Raw genomic sequence first — 19,932 nt, forward strand, 5'->3', positions numbered from 1 at the left:
CATTTTGAACATGGGGAAACTGAGGCCCACACCCCACTCTGGAACCAGGACCCAGGATTGCTGCCCTTCCATCTATGCTTGTTCCACCACCAGCTACCTCCCCAGGCTGGGGGAAGAGGGGGCTGAGGCCAGGACTCCCCTGTACAGGGAGACACTGCCGCACCCCCACCCCACCCCCACCCCCGCCAGCTTCCTGGTGAGGAATTCCAGGGGCTATGGCAGGCAGGAGAGTTCTCACTTCACCAGGGCAGTGAATCAAAAGCCTTATTCTTTGTAGATTCTTCTGATAGGTAGGAGCAGACGTGACCTTTGTCATTTGTTATTTTTAGCTGAACAGGCTGAGGAATGATAAAAACCTGTACGGGAGCTGACTATAAATAACATGCCTCTGGCGTTTATTTTTTTTTAACACATCTAAAAATTGTAGATCTAAACAAGCATTGCCCTTCAAAGCAGAATAACAGCATTAGCAAGGCGCTTTACAATCAATGAGACAATTTCACAAAAGCCATGGCTGGGGATCACCGCACGATTCCCTGGGGGAGACACTTCATCGCCCCCATTCTGTAGATGAGGAAATAAGAATGAGATCAGCCAGCAAAGCTGTTGGCAGGCACAGTGCCTGACACAGAGTGAGAACCCCAATATATATCACTGTCCTTATTGTGGCGTCTTTGAGAGGTTGAGTAGCTGGTCCAGGGCTACAGGGAGAAAGGAGCGGGAGCAGGACCACCATGGGGCCACCTGTCTCCAAAAGCCATAGGCCACACTGGATGCTAGTGTGTCTTACGGGGCCAGGAGAAGAGGTAGATGTGGAAAAATCAGAGGAGCGGGCATTGGGCACTGCGGAACCTTCCGGATGAGAGATTGAGTGAAGAGGTAGTGGCTGGAGGGCTGGAGGCAGAGCTAAAACGGGTTCAGCCATGAGAGAGGCAAAGGGGGAGGGGGAGAGAGAAGATAATTGGCCCACAGTTTTCTAGGGCAGTGCCACACCAGAGTTACCTCGTGTGACACTGAAATCCCTTTGAGCAGAGTGGTGATCCACGGCAAGCCCCGTGGCGGGAGGATAAGAGAGACATCTCATGAGCGGGTCCCCAGCGCTGGGCGTGCAGGGGCAGCAGGCATGGAGGAGCAGGCCAAGGGAAAGCAGGGCAGGGAGGCGTCCTGGGCGCCAAAGGCAGTGGGCTCCAGGCAGCTGCACTGAGCTCCCGCCAGGGCCCAGGGGTGGGTGGTGGCTGTGTGGTGACCAGCTCTCAGGGGGGAGGGGCCTGCTTTGTAGTGATGGCCAGTTTCTCTGGGGTAAATGCTCCCACCCCGGCACATTGCAAGCTACCAACATGAGGTCGCTGATATGTACACTCAGCTCTCCTAAGCCAGTGCAAATGACCCCGGAACACCAGTGGGCAAGACTACTACCACACCAAGCCACCAGGATTGGACGCATAGGTCCTGCTTGCTGCAAGCGAAGAGGGGAGGGGATCATGGGTCATTTTAAGCTACCGTTAATTATGCCTGTAACACGTGACAGGCACAGTATTTTACATGCAGTATCTTGGTTAATTCTCTGCACAATCCTCCGAGGTAGACATTACCTCTATCTTTACTGATAGAGAAACTGAGGCTCAGAGAGGTGACGTGACTTGACCAGGGTCACAAAACCAGTGAGTGGTGGAGCCTGAATTTGAACCCAAGTGTGTGTGAGTACACAGCCTACACTCCAGCTGTATACCACCCAGCCTCTAGCCAAGATAGTTCTGGAACCTGAGTTGGGGGTGGGTTTTCAGGCAGAGGTTCATGAATGGGTTCCTCTGTGGGGATGGCAGTTGAGAGCCCTGACCAAGCCCCACAGGAGATGGTGACCACCCTTGGGGGAAGTCCTGAGAAGTTTGAGGCACCCCCACACGGGGAGGGGGAGGACAAGAGCCCTAGGGCAGAGCCACCACTTGGCACCCCACAGGACTCCCTAAACCTTCCCTCCCTCCGTCCCTTCTTTGCTACTGAGTATCCCCCTACGAAGCCCTGCTCCAGGAGGCAGGCCCCACACTGCTGAGCATGTAGTCCATGCTCAATGATTGTTAAAGAAATGAAAAAAGGAACCAATGATATCTTCACATTCTCTGTCATTTTGTTTGAAATAAAAAACCAGATTTCCTACAACTTAAAAGTATCGTCACCTCTCCAAAACAGAGATGGAGAAGTAAGCCAGACTTCGCTGGGCATTGTACTGTGTGCCCCGTATATACATGTTACTCATTTGAGCCTCCCAAATGTAAAAGTCACGTCACCTCTCTGAGCCTCAGTTTCTTTATCAGTAAAGATAGAGGTAATGTCTACCTCGGAGGATTGTGCAGAGAATTAACCAAGATACTGCATGTAAAATACTGTGCCTGTCATGCGTTACAGGCATAATTAATGGTAGCTTAAAATGACCCATAATCCCCTTGTAATTGCAGAAATTATTATGCCCAGTTTTCAGATGTAGAAACTGAGGTTCAAATTGGCCAAGTGATTAACTCAAGTCCACCCAATATTAAGTGGCAGAACAGGGGTTCAATCCCATATCTCTTTGATCTCCAAGCCCCTGCACTACTATCCTGTGTCCCCTAGAAAGAAATAGCATACCCAAGAAGCTGCTTTTAGTTTGCCAAGACCCATCCATGTCCTTCTTGTATTTCATTGTTGCAAATCAGTCTGTGGGGTTAGTAGGGCAGGGAGGCTGGAGGAGAGGAGGGTGGGCTCAGGAGAGCAGGACACTCCCTGGCCCACGGCAGATAGTCCCACCCTGGCCAGCTCCTACTCCAGTGCTCCCCCTGCATTCCTTAGGGCAGCCTGTCTGTGGCCTTGTAGTGAGAGAGTTTCCCCAGCCTTGGGGTCAGTCCTGTCTACAGAGGGCCTACAGAGTGGGCCACCCAGGCCTGGGATGTCCCTGCTGATGCAGGGTTCCTTTGGAGAGTGGCCCTGGCCTCTATGCAGATGCTCTTTGGAGTAGTATCTGATGAAGATGGGTTCTGGGCAAGGTGGCTCCAGAGGGTGACAGGGTCTTCTCGTGTCGGGTTAAAGCACTGCCCTAGAGCCAACACTTGCCTCCAGCCCTGGCTTTGCTGCAGTGTGTCCAAGGCAGGTGGCTGCCCCTGTCTGAGCCTCAGGCTTGGTGTCTATAAAATGGCAGATGGGCATGGTAGCAACTCCTGGCACTGATGGGCCACAATTCCACATAAACCAGCTCCACAGGCAGATCCCAAAGGGCGCTCCCTCTGGGAAGAATGTGGGATGCCTCGTGGGGACGACTTTGGAGGCCATCAAGGCTCTGCCAGCACTGTCCTCCCTCAGCCCAGCTCTGGCTCCATGCCCTGCTGCTATCCTGCTCCCTTCACCACATGCTGGACACCCTGGCAGGCCCCTCACCAAGGGCTTTCCGTGCCTTATCCTGGTAAAGCCTTAAAACCTTCTAAGGTTCCACTTATTCCTGGGGAAAGGACAGAAATCTGTTAATGCAGTCCACGAGGCCCCCACCCCCTCTCGTGCCCTTGTCTTCCTCCTCTCTGCCCTTTTCCCTGTAGTCATTTGGGCCGTCTTTCAATTCCTTAAAAATTATTAAGCTGTTTCCAGCCTCAGGGCCTTTGCATATGCCATTCCCTTTGCCAGGAACACTGTCCTCCTTTTAGCTAGTTAGCTCCTACTCAGCCTACAGACCCCAGCCCAGTGACTACCCCCATGGAGAAGCCTTCTGCAATTTCCCCTCTCACACCCCTGTGTAAATTCACATAGGTTTGTGTGTTCATTTCATTTCACATCTGTCTGAAAACCTCTTGAGAGTAGACCACTGTATCCTCAGCACCTAGCACAAAACCTCGCAAGTAGTAGGTGTCGATGGATGTTTGTTGAACAAATGAGCACGGAGAGAGGCAGGAAGAATGTCTGTCTTACAGGTGAGGAGCCTGAGACCAGAGAGATTGAGGGTCTTGCCCAGAGTCACGCAGCCCATCTTGGGGGAGTGGGATTGCAGCTAGTCCATGGGGCTCCGGCTCCTATGTTCTCGGCACCCACCCCCACTCCTTTGCCACTTTTGGGTGCAATTGAGGCCTGAAGCAGGTGAGCCCCTTTGCATCCCCGAGGGAAGGGGCTAGAGTGACAGGGCAAGGGCTTCTGTTCCTCTGAGAGCCATGGTCGCTTGGAAATCTTGTGAGCCACACCTCACTGCACCTTTGTGAGCATTCTAGGAAAGACCGGAGTTCTAATTCTGGCTCCAGCTATGTGCTCTTGGATTTGTCACCTGTAATCTCCAGACTTCAGTTTCTTCATCAGTAGAATGGGAGTGACCCTTTCCACATAGCAGGTTAAGTGTGTGTACGTAGAAATGTGCATCAGCACACTGGAAAGTGCTCAGCACAGACAGCTGATGTTGCCCTTATGGACTCCATCCCTTCCTGATGACATGCCAGCAGCTGGGACAGCCACATTTCATTCCCTAACTTCTTATTGGTTCCAGTCCCAGCAATGTCCAGCCATCCAGTCAGCCAGCCAGGGAGTGGGCCTCTCAGCTTGCAGCATTCTCAGTTGTCACCCTCTGCCCCCATCCTCTTGGGACCCTCTTTCCCTGCTGGGTCCCCACAGCCTCCTCAGCTGGACCGGGGAGCAGACAGTGGTTTGAATGCCCAGTCCTGTGCCACACAGCTGTGCACCCCTGAGCCAGCCACTCACCCTCTCTGGCTTGTTCATCTCTAAGTAGAGGATAAATAACACCAAATTCTCCTGAGGGTAGTGGTGAGGAGTAAATGACAGCCCATGTGTTAAGTGCCTGGTACATAGTAGTCACTCAACAAATGGCAGGCTCCCTTCCCTCTTCTCCTAACATGCTGGGATTCATCTTCGCCATTTCCTGTTTCCTTCTTCCTCCTCCTTGTCTCCCTCTAGGGCATAAGCCTTCTAGCAAGAGTGAAAACACACACATGCAAATGTTAACGAGGGACCGCAGCACAGTACCACACATTCAGAGAGAACCAAATAAATATTTGCTGATTGAATAAGGCAAATGAATGAATTACTAATGGTCAAATATCAGGCCATGGGTAGCTGGGAAGGGACATTTAGGAACAGGGGCTCCTCCTTTGGATTCAACTCACCTTGAATCCAACTTTGAGCTCAGGCCTCCTAGACCCAGTTGAGACATCTCTGGACATGTGAAATTGGGGTCTTCCTTTCTCTTCCCCAAACTGGGCATGCAGAGGAAACCCCATTTCATTGACAGGCTCAGGAAATAGCAACTCTTAAACCAGGTCCTCCAAGTAGGTGCAAAGAATATTTCCAGAGCCACAGAGAGATGAAAATACCAGTTCAAAACCACCAAGGAAATTGTTTCTTCATTCAACAAACCAGCACTCATCAGTTCAATCAATATTTATTAAGGCTGTGTGCCCAGTACTGGGGATACAACAGGCAAATGAGACCCATTCCCTATCCCCAGGGAATCCCCCAGCTGGATGGACAAGACAGATGCACATAAAAAGGCTAATTGCAAGAATCTCTTCTTGGGGGTGGGGGGAATGATGGAGGGAAAATCAGGGAAGGCTTCATGGAGGAAGGGTTGCTGGATCTGAGTCTTGAAGGATGAGTAGGAGTTCTCAAGGCAGAGAAGTGGGTGGGAAGGCATCCCTAGCAGAGTGGATGGTGCATGCAAAGACACAGAGGACTGCAAATGCAAGAGTGTATTTGAGGAGCAAAGGAGGCTTAATGTAGGGAAAGCAGATAGAGAATAATGGGAGCGGTCTGGGCCTCATAAGCCATGGTAAGGAGTTTGGGTTTTATGCTGAGAGCACAGGGTAGCCAAAGCAGGGTCTAGAGGAATTGAGAAAGGTTTCTAAGGTGCAGGGAGTGGGTAAACAGGAGGAGGATGCAGGGGAGGAAGTAAGGTTGATGAATGGATTGATGGACGGGAGTAGGCAAGGTGTGTGTGTGTGTGTGTGTGTGTGTGTGTGTGTGTGTGTGTGTGTTTTTGCACCCGTGCATGCGCACATGTGCACACACTCATATTAACAAGGTGGCATTAACTCAAAGGGGTAGTGTGGATGAGATGGTATTTCCCAGGCTTGGGAAAGGCAGCCTCCTCCAGGGAGTCCTCCCAGAGTAGTTTTTGATTCCCCAGGCTCTGTGTTTTCCTTGGAGGGAAAGTGCCAGCTCTCTAATTGGCACCTGTTCCTGGCCAGCCTCTGGCCTCACAGAGGGGCAGCAAGGTTAACCATCACCACACACGTCTCCCACTCCTCCAGGCTGAGGTTTTCTAACCTGTGCAGCTGAGAGGACATGCCCATAGCTGTGGGAAATTCAGGTCCAGTGTGATTCTCCTATCTCAGGTTGACACCCACCTCCCATAAGGGTCCCTGGGCTGGGGGTGGGGCCTCACACAGTCCTGGTTTCAAACCCCTGTTTCCCTACTCACTCTGTGACCTTGGGTAACATCATTTCATCTCTCTATGCCTCAGTTTCCTCACCTATAAAATGGGGATAAAAATAAGACCTACCTCCCAGGATTTTGCAAAGCTCACACTTCTGAGACAGATACACTGTAGGTTGTCAATGTAAATGGTGGCTGGAATTAGCCAGCACTCAGGCCTGCACCCTCCCTGCCAAGGCAGCAAGAACCAGGGGCAGGAGCTGGGAATTGGGTTCATGTGTCAGCTGCCTGTACTCTAGAGACCAGCCCTGCCCAGCCCCCACAGGAGGTATATGAGAACCATCCTACCCCAGTGGGATGAGGGGCTAGAAGAGACATACTCCCCAATGTTTCTCAGGGGCCTTTTGAGGAATCTTACACCCACACTCCCTGCGCTTCTTCCATTAATAGTAGTTGCCCTTCTCCTTTAGCTTGCAGCCCTGCCTAATAGGTATTCTTGTCCCCAATGTGCAGATGAGAAAACTGGGATTCAGGGAAGTTGAGTCATTTGCCCAAGGTCACATAGCCGGTAAATGAAGGAGTCAGGATTTGAACCCAGGTCTGTCTGGCCACAAAGTCCCAGCCCAAGATCAGGTTGGCTGAGGGAGTTTTGGATCTTGGTGGGAGTGGAGATGGGCCCCCAGGTGGTGGAAGGGTGACTTGGGACAAACCAAGCCATCTGGTCCCCCACGTGTACATTCCATGGCCTCTCAAAGACATTCGTTTCACACTTGGGTAACTTTAGGCAAGGAGAGAGGGAAGGATCTAGAGCTCTAATAGGACAGATCTGGGTTCGAATCTTGGCTCTCACCCTCACTGGCTCTGTACGTCTTAAGCAAGTCACTTGAGGTCTCCAGGCCTCAATTTTCTCTTCTGTAAAATGGGAAGAAGCCCAGTCTCTCTGAGGGTGACTTGAAGTCAGACAAGGCAGGGATGTGAGCGGCCTTTGGAAATAGAGTCTCGTCCCTTGAGTGGCCCAGCCAGCAGCTCTTTGTGACAGGAGCTAACCCCAGAGCTGCCCCAAGATCCCTGCCCATGTGTCAAAAGACCCTGAACTGGGCAAGGGGAGGGCAGGTGTAGCCTTCATTCCTGCTTCCCCTCAACAGGGGAAGTGATGGAGAGCCCACAGCTCACAGAGAGGACACAGCTGGCCTCTGAATGCCTCTAATTCTGCTTCCCTCAGACCTGTGTGGACCTACCTTATCTGTCTCCTTTGTTCAGATTGCTTCCATCAGACTGCACGATGCTCCCACCCCAGTCCCTCGGCAGACTGACTCTCTCCACTCCACTCATACTTCCCAGTCCTAGGACCTGTCCCAAGGGAGAAAATGTGATCTGGCCAACTAAACTCCATTGAAAATCAGGCTGGACTGGCTCTCCCCTCCCACACCCCGACCTATTCCTCATGCCTTCCCCCAACCCTGAACCTCACTCCATGTCCACCATAAGCCAAAGCATGCTGGGGGCAGAAGCCTCCTGGCCAACCTCCTACCTCTGTCCCCCTCCTTCCTGTGGATGACCCTGACCTGTCATTGCCAACCTTACCAGAGTTGCAGCATAGCGCATTGTTTGTCTGATTTCACAACACCTCTGCCTGTCCAGGCTCCCTTCTCCCGACATATCCTGGAAGGACAGGCCAAATGCCCCAGGTATGCCTGCTGTAGGAAGAGGAAGCGCAGGGAACAGGGCAGGGCAGGGGGACGAATGCCTATGACCAGATCCCACCCTCAAGGAAGACCTTGGGCAAGCCACTCTTTTCTTGAGGCCTCAGTTTACTCAACTGTAAAACGGGAGAGTTGGACAGGAGTCCTTGAAGGTCCTTCTAGTTCTGACATTTGATGAATTAAAATTACACAGCAGAAGATTCATCCAAGGTTTTACTATGGAATCTACACATGCTGGGAGCTGAGAGCTGGGACTCTAGAGAGCTGATGTGGTCATAGCCCAGTGAGGGACACAGATGAGTAAATCATCACAATATGGTGTGGTCAGATGTAGGATGGAGGCATGAACTAATTCTGTTGGTGGAATCAGGAAGGATTGTCTGAGGAAGGGGCATTTGAGTTGGACTTTGGAGGTTGAATAGGAGTTCATGGGCCTAGCATAAGGAAAAATTTTCAAATTATGATATTCAACATTTGGGTCGCCTCAGAAGTTGGGGGTGTCCCGTAATTAGGGTGTAGATGCAGAACTACACAAGGCCTGGAATGTCAAGGACATGGGAGCTTAGCCAGGTGCCAGTTCTAGTCTTAGATTCTGGGAACCAAAATTCATGAACTCCTGAGAGTTTGGTGTCTGTTGGTGAGGGCCCAGCCTGCCCCAAACAGGGGCTAGTGAGCAAGCAGGACTCAGGACTTCCAAGTGGATGAGCGTGGGGGCTCCCAGCCGGCCCACACCACGCTGACGGTCTTGGAGTCTCAGCCTTGGGTCATGAGTTTGGCTTACCCCTCCTGGCTGAGGCGCCTTGTCCTGGCCACAACATGCCTGTGAGCCACACACAGTCTCCTCAGCTATAACCTGGGTTCTCGCAGTAGCCGCTCCAGCAGGAGTTGTGAGGATCAAGTGATTTACTGCTCTGCAGGTGGCCTTTGCGAACTGTAAAGTATGCTGGACATGGGAGGGGTTATTGTTGAAATGGTGGCACCTAACCAGCCCCTTGTGGGGCTGTTTGTTTTGTAATTGGGGAAAGTGCTTTGCCCATGATGTTGCAGTAGTAATGGTGGGATTCCTGGCACCGACTCATTTACTCAGACCACACATGAGCTGCAGTGGGCCTTTTACTCTCTGCCCGTCTTTGCCCACCCTCACCTCAGCCATCTCAGAACACTTTTACTTGGCCCCATGTTTGGGGGCAGAGGTTGCCTCTAGATCCTGGAAAAAAGGGGACTCCTGGCCTGGCCCAACCCTAGGATAGAGGCTGACTTAGAAGTCTGCCTGGAGGGAGACCAGTGGAGTCCCCCCATCTGCACACCCAAGAAGGTGGCCTATGTTGGAGCTCCCTGTCACTGGCTGTTGGTGGGGGGCAAGAGCCCTTCTGAGAGGTGTCCTGAGCTGCTCTGTTGCAGCCCCAGCCTAGTACCTGCCTTGCCTGCTCCAGTGGAGCCCAGGGCCACCCAGTGCTCAGCAGCCTTAGTTTCTCAGCATCCTCCCTGCATTGAGGCCACTCTGCATGGACCAGGGGTAGAATGGGACCCTTTGGTGGGGCTGGGGTGGGTGAAGAGTAAGGGGGTATCAGCATGGTCCTGCTGGCGGGGGCCCTGCTGGTGGCGCTCCCATCTCTCTGCTTCCTGCGGCCCCCCTGCCCGGCCAGGTTCTGATTTTGGTGCAGTGCAGACTTTCAGCTTAACGAGACAAATTGATATTCTGTGCCAGCCCAGAGATGGAGCGGCAGCTCGGGACACTCTGGCGGGCAGCTCAGAAGTGGGCAGGGGGTGGGGGCAGCTTCCATCTGGAGCTGCCTCCTGGGGCAACTCCCACCCCTGCCCCCCATGCACCCTCTCCATGCTGACAGGTGCCCTGAGACAGGTGCACTGGTCCTGAAGGTCCTTCCACCTTCAGTGCCCTCCTCCCAAGCAGGGCACCCCCTCCTGGAGGGGGCATGGCAGTGGGGAGGGAGGATTCAGAACCCAAGAGAAGCCCCTTGGCCTACTGTAACCTCCTAACCTTGCTCCTAGGGCTGTCCTCACACCAGCCTGGATTTAAAGAAGCAGCAGGTCTGCAAGAGATGAGGCAGGAAGAAGTGGGCAACTGGCTGGGGAGATTCCATTCCTGCAGACACCTCATTGGGGTTCCCTGGGGTCCTCTGGACATTGTCAGTCCTCCAGTATGGTCAGCTCCCCAACTTATCACAGGTGTCCCCCAGATTATGTGGATGCACAAGACATTTGCAGATCCCCTGCTAGTGGACACCTGTCAGCAGAGAAACCACCCCTTGAGGGGCTCTTCTGCCAGGGATGCAGCCCTTAAGCAGGTGGGGGTACACACAGGCAGGTGGCTGGGTTGCAGGGGTAGTGTTTCGATGGCAACAGGGCGCTCACTGCAGGCTTTGCTCTGCTGGTCCTGCTACCACAGATGTGTTTAGTCTGTGTTAAGTCCACTCCTCCACCCATGTGACATTTGCCCCCCCCAAGTATCCTGACCAAAAAGAGGGAGGGGTCAGATGCCCTGTGCAGCCACATGAGTCTCCCCAAGAAGTAGTGGAGGACTTAGGGTCATTTGATCAAACTTCTCCCCTTTCTGCTATCACCACCCACCCAGTCCGCCACTGGAGGGACCCCTCCCCTCCTGCTCAGCCCCAACCTTACCCTCACCATGCCCTTGACATTCCCTCCTACTTCGAGGGAGCGGACAGATTCCTGGGACTCTGCCAGCTTTAGTTCCTCATGATCCCACGGGAGGAATTAAAACCGCAAACAACACCGTGGTGGTTCGGTCCACGAACCCCCGCCCCCTACTCTCCTCCCCAGTCCCCCTAGCAGAACAAGCCATCCCCTCGGCCCTCCCCGGTCCTCCTGCCCCCTCCCCCAGCCTCCGGCGGCGCAGCGGCAGGGGCGGCTTCTGCGTCCCCCGAGATCGCATTCTGCCGGCGCGATGCACTCCTAGAAGCCAGCGCCGCGCCTCCGCCCCCCGCCCCCCCCACCTGCTCGGGCAGGATGGTACAGTCTGCAGAGGGACCGGGCACGCTGGCTGGGCTCAGCCGCGGCACCAGCTGCCGCACCGCGATTCCGGGGCTGCCCGCCTGGAAACCGTGCCGGATTTGTGGTGATTTTCGTAGCCAAGTAAGTACCGGCATCCCCCAGCATGAGAAAATAAAAAATAAAAAGCGCCCCACTCCGCTCTCCCCTTTCTCCCTCACCCATTTTATTTTGTTTCATTTCATTTGCTTTTCCTCAGTGCTGATGGTGGTGGCGGTGGCAGCGTGGAGTGGGGGGGTGGTGCGAGCTGGGCTTGTTTATCTGGAAGCAGCTGAGGCTGCATTGGGAGCTGCTGCTGAGGGAGACACTAGTGTGAGGGTCTGTGTGTTGGGTGGGGGTGCTGGGGACACGGGCAGGGGGGCCTCGGACGGGCGGATGCCTGGGGTCTCAGGTAGATTCCGGCAGCCTCTGGACAGCAAATGCCCCCCAATGGATATTACGCAAGGGCCGGCAAGCCGGTGGCAGGGAGGGGGTGGGGGGCAAGGTTCTCTTCCCTCTGAGCCGCTGGACCTGGGAAATGCAGAGGACCAAAGGGTGCCCCCTGCCTGTCCCAGCCAGGGTCCCAGGAAAGAGGGAGCGGAAGACCCCCCACGGAGGTTCCCCTTGGCGGGGTGGGCTGCGGACCCACCGGGTCAGACCAGCCAGCCGGACATGTGGTAGCAGAAACAAGGTTCCTGAGATGGCCAGGAGGCGGGCAGGAGTGGGATGCCTAGGCCATTTTGCAGCAGTCATGCTGGGTGGTGGAGTTGGCACTTTCTGCCGGGAAACCCAGTTCCTCTGCCAGCTTGGGTGGCCTCTGGCTGGGCACTCAGTCACCTGGGCTCCTCCCTGCAGGGTCAGAATTGGGAAAAGCCAGCAGGGGGCCTCTGGACTCCCCAGGAGGTGTAGGGGGGCTGCTGTGGGCAGCCATCCCTTGCTAGCCAAGTGGCCATTGCACACCACCGCTGTTCTCTGCTCACCCAGATTGTGTGGGGAAGGGTCTCTTCAGCTGGCCTGCCCCAGTCAGGCAAGGACCCCTGGGGTCTCGGGGGCCCCCATGCAGAGGCCCAGCCTGGCTCGACCTTCAGAAGGGTAAGTAAGCAGGCGAGCTTGGCCAGCAGAGGGTCTCGGTGTGATGCTGCACACCCCTGACCCAGTGCATAAGGGGCTCCGCTCCTCGTCTGCATTGCTCTCTAAATCACTGGAAGGAAGCAGAGCTGACGTTTAGGGCATTTCCAGGAGTGGCAGACGCCATCCGGAGAAATTCTCCTTTGACGTGTGCAGTAGGAGGGGGCTTGAAGTGCAGACTGCAGGGGCCTGTTAACTTCCTTGAAGGGTCAGTGGCAGGGATGGGGCTGCGGCTCTGGGGGAACCCTGCAGGGGGCGTCCAGGAAAGATGCTGATGGCCCATATTATTTAGCTACCTTCGTATGCCTAGTCCCATTCTCATCAGGGCCTATACACATCCACAGATTTGCACAGATGCACAATACAAATATAGTGCACATTGTAGCACATCATATATGTTCCAATCATACACACACATACACAGTACCCACACATACACAGTACCTATGCCCACAGATACACCCCAGCACGCGGGAATACAGCTCACATCCCTGAATACCACCTGCTCACCTGCAAAATACAGCGTGCACACTAATGCAACATGCATGCACTCACACACACACACACACACCTGTGAATGCAGCATGCCCACACATGCATGTAGCACTAACATAGGAATGCAGTGGGCTGCCCATGGGAGAATGGGCCTGTACATAGTGTGCTGCAACAGCCACAAATATGGCGTGTGCCCATGTGAGGGCTGGCCCCAGTGAGAAAGTGACAGGCACACACATGTGGGGTCCCAAATACCAGCTGCATGCCCATCTGTGCATTGGCAGGCACATGGCATGCTAGAATGCGCCCACAGGTGAATGTAGGTTGCACACAAAGACAACCCAGGCACACAGATGCAGCACCTCTGCAGATGCCGCGTGCACACCCTGCCCCTCAGCTCCCAGGTATCCTTATGGACACTGGGGAGAGGCTTGCCCCTCAGGGGACTTCCCATGAGGACAGAGGAACACTGGCCCTGAGTGGCTGCTGCAGGCCCACATAAGCCTGAGGGGAGGGCCAACCCACATTCCTAGGGAGCTGTGATTGAATTCAGCAAGGCCATCTTGAGTTATTGATGTTCTGCAGGGAAGGCTACCCAATGTTGGAAAGGAGACAGAGTAGGGGGCGGATACCGCTGCTGCCCATGGCCCAGACCACCAGGACCCCACAGACCCTCTTCTCTGGCACCAGGAAACTGACACACGGGTGTGCAATCACTGAGAGCTGGTCCCCAGATGCCTCCAGCATCCCCCAAAGTCCTCTCTAGACAGAAGGTCAGAAAAGTTCCCTGTGGCTTACATTCTAGAGAGACTGAAATGCTGGGCCCTTCCCGCTGTTCTCCCACTGCCCCCTTTTCCTTTCTCCCCACCCAGCACAAGTATGGGTTGGGGGACTTGGGTCAATAATAACCCAGCAAGCATTCACTGAGAAAATTGCTATGCACGCAGAGCGACAGTGGGGCCTCACACAGCCTTGTTATTCCCATGCCACAGATGAGGAAGCTGCACAGAGAAATGAAGACACTTGCCCAAGGTCACACAGCTGGAACATGGTAGAGATGGGGTGGAAGCCAGCTCCTCGGGCTCCCGGCCTGCCTTCTTAGACCCTCCCCCTGATGTGAGTTTAGTTCCAATTTTGGGTGCCAACATCTTGGGAATCAACAAGCCAAGAACTTGGGGGTTTTGAGCAAGGATCAAAGAAAGGGTTCAGAGGGTCTCCTGTGAATAAAGGTAGAGCCCTCCCCAGGCAGGTGTGGCCCTGTTTTAGGCAGCCAGACAGCTCTGCCACCCCTTTACTTGATGGCACCTAGAAAGCCAGAGCAGATGTGTGCACTCTGATGTTACCCGACCTAGGCCCATTTATAAGAGGAAACTGAGGCCCAACCAGGGGAATGGACTAGTCCAAGGTCACACTGTGCTCTCTGGAGAGTGGAGAGTCTTGCCAACCTCTTTCAGGTCCCAGGCAAGAAGCAGCAGGGGCCTGTTTGGGCCCCTGGCTTTCCTCAGATTTTTACTCCAACTTAAAAGGATGAGCACACCAGGCCCAACCTCTACTCTTGACCAGCTGTGTGACCTTGGGCAAGTCACTTTATCTCTCTGCACCTCAGTCTTTTCATCTGTGACCAGGGCATGCCTGTCCTGCCCTGTCTCAACCTTGGGCACTGTAGAGGACTGTGCACAGAGGTGTGGTTGGTGCCAGGATCTGGGGCCAGCACAGGTGAGCATCTTGCTGCTGCGATTGGCCAAGGTCAGGAGGGGAAGCAAGGAAGGGAAATCTCTAGGCTGGTGGGTCTCAAGCATTGCTGGACCTAAAGAATCACCTGGCAGGGGACAGATTTCTGCTCCCCCTACTGATTCAGAAGGGCCTGGGGGCTGCGTTGTCACAGTTTGAATCTCCATAGCTCTGTCCCCCAGAGAGCCAAGGTGATTCAGAGTGGACTTGGGGGAAGCTCATAAGCTCTCAGAGCTGGAAGTGACCTGGGCATTATGCTCTTCATCCACTCCTGGCACATCTGGGGAAACTGAGGTCGCCTGGCAAGTTGGTAGCAAAGTGAGACTGAAACTCGGATCCTCAACCCTCCAGGCCCCTATCCTACCCCTAGGCCCTGGCGTCACCCTGCATAGCCCTTCTGGAAGCAGGTCAAACTTCAAATCCAAAACAAGACTATCTTCTCAGCAGCATGGCTGGGAGGGGTGCTCCACAGAGACTCACTGGGCCTTAGGTTCAAGTCCTGTTGAAGCCTCTCCTAGCCATACAATGGAGGTAATGCCTCCTCTTCTGTACACCTTAATCTTACCTTCCTTAGAAGGAAGATAGATTTAAAGCAGGGCTGTTGGGAAGATTTTAAATGTGTGTGAAGCAGCTGGCACATAGGTAGGTGCAGGGTCAAGTTTGGGGTTGCTGGGGGACCCTGAGGTGCAGGATGTGGCTCCTGCCAGCCTCCTTAGCCCTTAAGGGCTGCAGCGGAGCTGTCTGGGATGTAGGTGCCAGGTGCCACATGCACACTCACATTCTGGGAGGGTGGGCAGGCTCCCGCCCCTAGCCCCACCTGGAACACGCAGTGTAGTGTGGGAGGTGGGGCTTAGTGTCCTGCCTGGAATCTGGGCACCCCAGCTCACCCTGCTCTCTACAAGGCCAGAACAGTAACCCTGCAATATTTCATTTCTCCCTCCCACTGGGAGCCTCAGACAAGAACACGGGGAGAATGTTCCTCTGGACATAGTCAATCGGATGTCTATAAGAACTGGTAGTAGATGGAGAAGATGGCAAGGGCCTGGTGTTCACAGCAGCAGAGTGGAGCCTCAGTTCACCTATCTGTAAAATGGGCGATAACAGTATGTACCTCTCAGGCTGTTGTGAGGGGCAAGTGGGACAAGTAATGGACATAAAGTGCTGAGCTCAGGGAGTGGCCCATATTTATGGCTCAGTGGATGGAAGTTGTCAAGACTGAGAATCCAAAGGTGTGAGTTCAGCACCTACCTCTGCCACTTAAGGATGCCCTTGATCAGTCACTCTTCCTCTTCAAGCCTTGGTGCTTGATCTGTAAAGTGGGAGTATGCCACCCAGGGTGCCCACTTTATAGGGTGACAACAATAAACAACAGGTGACGCTCCTGAGAAACCACCGGATGCCAGGCCATGTGCTGAGGGCTTCACAGTGGTCTCCGATTGGGAGCCTTGCAATGGATAGAGGGAGTGTTGAGGCCTTAGAAACATCATACACACTCCAGGAAACCTCTGAAGGGTCAGAGTGGAGGGCAAGATGGCTGAGCCTGATAGGACTGGGGGTGGGGGCCGGGGCTGGTGTCCCTGAGGCTGCAGAGGTCCCCAGGTATGGGGTAGAAGGCCTTGGTCTGAGGGTCAGGAGAGCTGGTCCTGGGCCCAGCTCAGTCACTAGTGGGTGACCTTGGCCAAGTCGCATCAGCCTCCTGGTCTCATGAATTCCCCTTGAAAGAGTGGGCAGTGATTCTACCTGCCTCGTGTCTTCAGTGAGGGCAGACTCTCCTGCTAGCTGGCCTTAGGGTGAAGGGGCCGACACACTGCAAGTCTGCAATAGAGGTAATAGCCACTTGGTTTCCTGTAGTTGTCATAACAAATCACTATAAACTGGGTGGCTGAAAACAACAAGTTGATTCACTCACATCTCTGGAGGCTGGAAGTCTGAAATCAAGGTGTTGGCAGGACTGATTCCTTCTGGGGGCCCTGAAGGACAGTCCCCTGCCTGCCTCTCCCAGCTTCTGGTGGTGTCCAGCCGTCCTTGGCGCTCCGTGGCTTGTCGCTGCATCACTCCAATCTCTGCTTCCATTTTCACTTCACTGTCTTGTGTGTGTGTCTGTGTCCTCTCCTTTTCTTATAAGGACACCAGTCATTGAATGTAGGGCCCACCCTAAATCTAGGATAATTTCAACTCGAGATTTTTCAACACATCTGCAAAGACCCTATTTCCAAATAAGAGCACATTGTGAGGTTCCAGGTGGACATGAATTTTGGGGGAGACGTTATTCAACCCACTACAGTCACTAATATTTATTGAGTGTTTTTACTGCTAGTAAATCTTTGTACAGTGTCTTATGTCTTCCTCACTATTACCCATTTTACAGATAAAGAAACCAAGGCCTAGGGAGGTTAAGAACATGCCCAAGTCACACAAGTGAGGGACAGAGCTGGGATTTAAACCCAGATCTCTGGTGCTCTTTCTCCTTTCCACCTTTTTGGAGCTGGCTGGGGGCTGCCCACAGCCAGGAACCCATGGAGCAGGAACCCTAGCCAGCTCTGTGTTGACCTAGAGAGAAGAACTGGAGATGGGCAGAGGAGCTTGGAGGTGTGAGGGGACCTTGCTGGCTCCAGGATATCTGCACAGCAGAAGCCTGAGAACCCACAGTCCTTTAAACCTATCGCTTATTTTCTGTGAACCTCAGTGTCCTCATCTGGAGAATGGGGACAGTAACACCAAATTTGTGAAATAATTGCCAAGTTCTAAAATGCTAATCGTAACAGTTATTACTAGGAGCTAAAAGGTATCCTCAAGCACTTCGTAAACATTTTTTCATTTAACATGTAGAAAGGTAATTGCTTACTCCAAACTACATCCTAATAGGTGACTCTACCATTAAATAGCTGCGTGTGGTTGAACTAGTGACTTAACTTCGGTTTACTTCTCCATAAAATGGGGATAACATTAATACCCACCTTCCCAGTTGTTGTGAGAGGCAAATGGGATTCAGGTAAAGTGCCTAGCCTGGGGTTATGGTCCAGTTAAAGGTTCAGAAGATGTTTCCTCATTTGTAAAATTGGGGTAATAATAGTGTTATTATTATTATACTATTATTTGTTGTGTGAGGATTTGGTGAAGTAATGCAGGGGAGGCACTTGGCTCAGAGCTTGTCCTGAGATTGATATTAAAGTGGTCTCCTCTCGTGCCATCAGAAATTTAATCAAATTTAAGTGCCAGTGTTTACTGCTGTGTGACCTTACGTCAGTAGCTTTGCCTCTCTGAGCTTGGCATCCTGACATGCAAAGTAGGGTTGAGGAAACCTGCCTCACAAGACAGTGCATGTGATGTGATGGATAGAAACCTGTCACAAATGGAGCCCCGATCCTACCAGATATTTGAAATACATCGAGCATCTGTCCTGCTTCTGGGGAAAGCCCCCACAGGGCTTCCTTAACTATGTCCTTAGAACGGGTAATACTGGTCCAAGGGGTTGGATTCAATTTTTGCAAAGACCCTGAATAGTTGTGCTATAATGGAACAGGGGGTTGGAAGAACCTGTGGGAGGAACCTGTCAATGGATTTGCCCTTTTGGGGTCCAAGCACCACATAGCTTTGAAGGAAGTAAGCATGTCTCTCTGGGGCTTCCATGCCACCCAGGGGCAGTTTTCCATAAAGTGGTGGTGTTCTCCATGCTGGTTTTGGCTGCTCCACTGGGCCATGTCTGGCTGCCACAAGGGTCCTATTACAGGGACCATAGGGAGCATCATCCAGAGGAGCTCTTTCAGCCTGGCTCCCTCCAAACCCTGCCTCACTCAGCTGGCTCAGGGGTGTCACGGGGAGCTGAGCTGTCACAGTTTGTCGAGGCTGTGGAGAGGTGGGGGATCTTTGGGAAGCTGTTTGGGGGTGTCCCCTAGTATGCTGCGGCCTCTGTGATTGTGAGGTCCACAAGCTTGTCTGGAAAGGGGGTGTCGGGCACCAGCTGGCTAAGCCTTCTCAGTGTTCTAACCTGTGCCCATGGGCAGGGAACTTGAACCATGTGGGCTGACTTAGCAGTGAGGTAGCATGGTGGTTCAGGACCCGGTCTGGGCCCAGTTTGCCCAGTGTCAAATCTGAGGCCTGGGCGCTGGCCAGCTGTGCGTCCTTCATCCCTGAGCCTCGGTTCCCTCCGCTGCTAAATGGGGACAATAATAGTACCTGCCCTGGAGGGCTGTTGGGATTGAAGCTGAATTGTGTGGATTTCCAGGTGCATGTTTTGATGTCTCTGGAACAGGGGTGCCTGTTAAACTGGTGACACGTCATAATAGAACCAGCCATGCCTTTGTCTTAACTATACATAAAGTAGTGATACATCTCACAATGGATGCATCTTAGATTCCGTGGAATATGGTAACTAAGATATAAAGGATTTTGAACAAGGCCATCAGGCTGGTCTCCCAGCTGCCTCCCCGGTTCAGTCATGGTGGGACCTTGGGTATTTCTGTGCACCTCACAGGAGCCTTTGTGTCCTCTTCTAAAACAATGGGCATGAAAACACCCACCTCCTAGAGCAGTTGTGAGAAGCCAGCAAGTTTATGTGTGAATTACATGCCCAGCAGAGTGCCCATTTGCAGTACGTACTTAATAATTGGCAGCTCAAAACAAACAAAGATGCTAGTATATGGAGGAGTTTAAAGCTCAGACTCTGGGATTCCAATTCCTGTTTCACCGCTTCCTTGCTGTGTGACCTTGTGCAAGTTTCTTACTTCTCTGTGCCTTAGTCCCACCATCTGTAAAATAGAGATAACAAAAGTACCCAATTCATAGGATTGCCATGGGAATTAAATAAAATTAAAGTGCTTACGGCAGTGCTTGGCAAGAGTGTAGTCAATTATTATTTGATGAACCACTAATGAGCCTCTTCTAGTTCAATAAATGGCAGCTAAAATAGACACTGGGCTCAATAAAATAGTAACAATACAGAGCACGCTCATTTTACAGATGGGACAGCTGAGGCCCAGTAGGCATGTTGGTTTGCCCACGGTTGCAAAGCTGGCTCTCCCCAGTGCTAGAACCAGACCCCAGTGTCCAGGCACCACCCTGATGTTGCCTCTTTGCCCATGTTGGTCCACGGCTCTGTGATGCTTATGAAGAAGGGGGCTCTTGCCAGGGAAGGAATGGTTTCTAGAAGAAGCTGCAGTGGATGCAGCATCCGCTGGGTCAGGGCTCTCGTCAGACGTGGTGTCCTTCTCCCTTCATGTCTCTGCCTCAGTACAGGGGAAGGGGCTGAGTTGGGCTGTGCCCAAGATCAGCAGAGCCTGCCATCCACCCTGTAAGCCTACCAGCCAGCACTTCCTGGTCTCCAAGTGCCATCTCAGTGGCTGCTGCAGAGTTGAGACAGCAAAACTCTTTTTTGTAGTGAGCAAAAGCCTTGGCTGGCCAGCTGGTCCAGCCACCAGGCCATGCCAGGGCCACAAAGTGAATTGGGGCAGGAGCTTGGGAGCAGAGACCTGGGAG

The 19,932-nt window shown here is 53.1% G+C and overlaps 1 protein-coding gene across 12 annotated transcripts in view; it reads left to right on the plus strand.

Annotated features, from left to right (window-relative positions):
• The window catches only part of ATP2B2 (ATPase plasma membrane Ca2+ transporting 2), a 300,569-nt gene that overhangs the window by 114,036 nt on the left and 166,601 nt on the right, over positions 1–19,932 (plus strand). For 2 of the 12 annotated variants that reach the window (XM_019651086.1, XM_019651087.1), the window contains exon 1: positions 10,945–11,208. The exons of 4 other annotated variants lie outside the window; for them this stretch is intronic. The gene's annotated coding sequence lies outside the window, so the exon portion shown is untranslated. Of the gene's footprint in view, positions 1–10,913; positions 11,209–19,932 lie in introns of those variants that run through there. 6 more of the 12 variants (XM_019651088.1, XM_019651093.1, XM_019651091.1 and 3 more) reach the window with 6 other exon arrangements.

Source organism: Hipposideros armiger, unplaced genomic scaffold (assembly GCF_001890085.2).
Source record: "Hipposideros armiger isolate ML-2016 unplaced genomic scaffold, ASM189008v1 scaffold_152, whole genome shotgun sequence".
Classification (NCBI taxonomy): domain Eukaryota; kingdom Metazoa; phylum Chordata; class Mammalia; order Chiroptera; family Hipposideridae; genus Hipposideros; species Hipposideros armiger.